The 4,655-nt window shown below is 51.6% G+C and overlaps 1 long non-coding RNA gene across 1 annotated transcript in view; it reads left to right on the top strand.

The window, feature by feature from the left end:
- Positions 1-2,052, top strand: part of LOC102380703 — a 2,937-nt gene extending 885 nt beyond the window's left edge. The window contains exons 2-3 of the long non-coding RNA XR_325249.2: positions 1,445-1,516; positions 1,866-2,052. This is a non-coding gene — a long non-coding RNA (uncharacterized LOC102380703). The remainder of the gene's footprint in view (positions 1-1,444; positions 1,517-1,865) is intronic.
- The last annotated feature ends 2,603 nt before the right edge of the window (positions 2,053-4,655 follow it).

Here is a 4,655-nt window from a genome sequence, read left to right on the forward strand (position 1 = left end):
GCATGGTCTTGTTCCAGGTTGGAGGTTGAGAGGTTTCAGCTCCTCCCCCCCTCTCCCCGGCCCGTTCCCTTGCACTCCCATTCTGGCCTAGTAGGAAGTGGGGATACTGAACAGTGGGACAATGAGCTCAGCTGGCAGGATTCAGAGCATGGGCAACTGGTGCTTCCTGAGTCGGGGGGGGGGGGGGGCCCCTGTGGCCCCCCCCCCCCCCCCCCCCCCCCCCCCCTCGCGACACGCCCGCGCGGGGAGGGGAGCCCCCCTGTGGCCAATCCTGCCAACCCAGAAGTGGCAGTGGCATGCTGCTGGCACTTCCAGATGTGGTGCTGGCACTTCTGGGTGGGCACAATCAACCGCAGGGGGACTGACCACGGGGGTTGCTTGTGCTGGCACCCCCACTACCCAGCTGGCCCTCTCAGAGGCGGGCACCAGTGCTCTCACCTGCCCCCCTGCCTGGGAACGCTGGCTGTCGGGGTGTGCACCAGTGCTCTCAGGGGGTGCATGTGTACCCCCTACGCATCGCCACTGATTCACAGTAGCTGCCTGTAATGATCCCTGCTGAAATTGATCAAAGGCCTACTATAAAACTTCTGCAATGAAGCCTGGGTAACCTCTATAAGACTTAGGCAGGATCCTATCCTACAACCCTGGTTAAGTGCACTGATCCAATTACTACAACATCAACAAGAACTGACCCCAAGTGACTTCCCTTTGATTGCTTCTAGAGCTACATTTAAGGAACTCCTCCAGCACCTAACTATTGTTGAACAACACACTGGTCATCAGTTTCTGAGCAGCTCTTCTTTCAGCAATATCTCAGCCCTTCCTGGTTTGTCATCTTGCAGAATTAAATTCAGATACATGTGTTTCTAGTATGGGCAACTGGTGCCACCTTAGTGCCCCCCCCCCAGCGACCAGTCAACGACCGGGGGTGGGGGAGCATCCCCCCATGGCTGTAGCTCCCACAGTGTTCCCACTCCCCGGCCGGCGCTTGCAGGGAGTCACCAGCTCTCCCCCTGTCTCTCTGCCCATTGCCTAAGTGGTGAGTGCGGCCGTTGACCCCTGTGTACCCCCTACATGTCACCACTGGTTCCTAGAACAGAATGAGAGCTTACATGGCACAGGTTTGAGGTTGTACTGACAAATAGAGAGGAATCTACTCGTCTTACTTTCTTATCATTCAACACTGTAAAAAGTGCACTAACTGTGAAAACCAGAAAGGAACTTCTTAAGTGAGACATATTTAGACTCTGCAGCTGGTTCAGGCTGCACATCAAGGTGCAAGCTGTGGGGGTGGGGTGGCCATCATAGAGGACAGCCCACTTGCCCTCTGTCCTCTATTGATAGGCACCTTTTCTCTATTGTCCACCTGGCACCTTTATGTCTTCTATTTTTATCTTCAAGAGAAAAATAGAGGACATAAAGGCATCTGGTTTTGTATCAACAGACGACAGAGTAGCAGAAAACCAGAATGTCGTCTATGACGGCCACCCTATGTAAGGAGAAGGAGACAGCCATGGTGAGTTCTGGCTCTATGTCCACCTTTGTTGTGATTCTGAAAAGGTCTTTCATTTTTCACAAAAAGAAAAAAGTAAAAAAGGCACTACTGGGATTTTAAGCCCGGGTTTTCTGTCTACTAGGCACATGTTTTAACCAATTAAACTCCAGCTTGCTTCCACGCACATGCCTTCCAAAAGTGCCTTTCCTCACATATGCCTCCACTCATCCCACTGGGGTGGAAAGCTCTAGTTTGCTCTGGGAACTGCAGCAGAAAAGCCTCTCACGGGTGATGGAAGGTGGTGGGGTATAGGAATTCTTCACAGACCTGACCCAGGCTTCAGATTTACTTCTCTCTCTTGTACCCACAGTGCACTGAAGTGATACTAATTCTGACCTGTCAGCTGCACACCACCTCCCAGCAGGTCCCTGGAGCCTCTTCTTGTTTAGAGGTGATCTTCTCACAGGCATTTGCTCATGACGCTGCCTCCTAAATCCACCCTAGCAAGTACAGTCAATGCCTGGAGTAGGCCCTGTACGCTCACTATGTCTTTGCCAAAAAGGCTGGTTTGAATTCCAGGGTGGTGTCTTTCATGTGATTTGATGAAGGACCAAATGTCAGGTCCAACTTCACATGAGTGTGTCATCACAAAAGACATCAGGAACTTCACTGTGTGATTTTCATTCGGTCATAAAACCACATACCCAGGCTAGCAGCAAAGATTGCAATCTGGGTACCAAGAATTGTTTAATCCTCGCTCAAGGGAGTGGCTGAGGGCTGTTATTGCCAGTCAACAACTTGCAGAGCCCAGAAAATACTGCCTAGCACAGGGGTGGGCAATTATTTCAGGCGGAGGGCCACGTACCAAGTTTTGGCAAGCTGTTGAGGGCTGTATTTCCCCCTCCAGCGCAGGGAAGCAGGAACAGCCCCATGGTCCCAGGCCAGAAACCTCTGTTAGGCAAAGGTTTCGGGGGGGGCAGGGCAGGGCAGACCTTGCTGCTGGATCCTGCCCCCAGCTTCTTCTGGGTCCTACTGACCCTGTCTCCTGTCATCTTTGGCAGGCAGCTAGGAGCAAATAAATTTTGATTTTCTAATTTTTTAGGGGCCCTGCAGGCTGGATAGAATGGCCTGGCAGGCCAGATCCAGCCCCTGGACTGTATTTTGCCTACCTCTGGCCTAGCAACTCTTCACCTGACAGTTCCTGTGAGGGATGCTTTCCTTCATTAGCACAGGTATTTTTTTTTCTGAAGAACCCAGTTGATTCCTATGAAGCCTTATGTCTCTCTGAACAAGGTAGTTTATAATGTACCACCCTGCCCTGCCTTCTGTCAATCTAACCAAGCAGTCATGCCATCAAACAACTGTACCTTTGTGACAGCTTCTCATTGGTGCTTATTTGCATATCGTATGCAAGAACAGATTATGGGGATGGTGTTCCATATCTGCATGTCCTCCACTTGTAGCCATGGGCAAGAGAGTGAAAATCTCTTGTGTGCTTCTTTTCACTGTAACAATATGTTCTAACTGCTTTTAACAGCTTGAATAGAAGATGCTATGGGAGCCAGGCTTGAGTGAGCCTGCTCTGCCTTTTAAAATTGTGACACTGATATTCAAATTGATGCTGTGCTTGCTAAATACAAAAGAACTGAGATCCTTGAGACTGCCCAAGGTCTAAAAGAGTGAACTTATTTCTGCAAGCAGAACATGAAAAAAATCCCCTTCAGCAGCATGGAAGAGTAGCTTTAGAGCAGTGGCCCCACATGGTGGTAATTAGCACACGGATGATGAGCAACAGCAGAGGAGTGGCTCCAGTTGTCGGCAGGGGCAACAAAACGAATTGAGGAACGCTGTCCATAGCACCAGTGGTGGAGACGTGTCCTTCCAACCACAATGGTGAGAAAGAGGAAAGTTCCAGGTAGCAGCTTCACTGCCTCTACTGATTACACTGTTCGCCTTGTATGGACCTAAGAAAGAACCCTGAACACACTCCCAGTGCCCCTGAACACACTGATTGTGCGAAATGGTCACTAGAGGGTTGAGTGCTATTTAAGACTGGTTTCTGAAATCTGTTTTGTTTTTTATTCCATTTCCTCTTCTCCCCAAAGAGTAATTGCTCTTCTGTATAGATATTGCCTATGAGTGGAGAAGTTTGTTCACATTGGAAATCATGAGCAGAGATTACTTCCTTCCCAGCTGCCTGCTGATTGTCTGACGTACCTTGGAAAGGCATAGCCTGGCTTTCTTCAGGGGCCTAGGTGGCATGGAGTAGGCTCAAATGTTTTGGCCTGTTGGCTATTGTGTGCCAGCAATGTCACTTCACTCGAGGATCCCCTGCCTCGACCACTTCCTGCCACAGCCTGCCATTGTACTGCATCTTCTTCCCGTCCATGTCTCATCTCCTTGAACTGTTGGACAGGGACCTGGGCCTTTGCAGATGTGCACTCCTCCTGGGCTCCTGTGGAAGAGTCTGGAGCTTTAGAGCAGTACTCTTCCAATCACAGCTTGTGCCACCCACGCCTGCTCCGTAGAAGGACACGTTCGGGGGTGAGAGGATTTTCTGGTGCTTGAGAAAGCGCTCCAGTGTCAGCAAGTGCTTCTTGGGGAATCGTCTTGTTTGAGGGTGCAAGAGCAGTGGTGGGTGGTAGGATTTTGGAAGAGAGCAGGTGGGGTCTCTGTCTCCGCTTCCAGGGACCGTGGTGGAATTTGGGTGGCCTGGGCCAGCCAGTGATGCCTCTGCCTGACCCAGAAGCAGTCCTCCAAAAGAATAGGAAGGAAGAGCTGAGGGCACCCAGCACACCACGGCAATGGAAGGAGGCAGGCCAGATCCCCATCCCTCGATACTCACCTGCCATCTTGTCTCCAGTTCGCAGAGGGCTGTGCCACCGTGTCTGTCCTAGCACACCCCGTGATGGGCTGGCAGCCATGTCAGGTAGTGGCATGGATCAGCCCCACCTGCAGCTGCATGCCAGAGAAAGAGGCCTCACATGGGCTGCAGGCCCAAGGGCCAGCCCGAAGCACTAAGGGGTGGCCTGTACAACTGGAGACACTCGAGTTTGTCAGCCAAGCTTGGAGGCAAAAAGCAGCTTTGGTCCTGAGGGCCGTGCCCACACGTGGCCCAGCACAAAGCTGACCAAAGTGGGCAGGGGCTGGGAGGGAAAGC

This window comes from Alligator sinensis, unplaced genomic scaffold (assembly GCF_000455745.1).
Source record: "Alligator sinensis unplaced genomic scaffold, ASM45574v1 scaffold1411_1, whole genome shotgun sequence".
NCBI lineage: Eukaryota > Metazoa > Chordata > Crocodylia > Alligatoridae > Alligator > Alligator sinensis.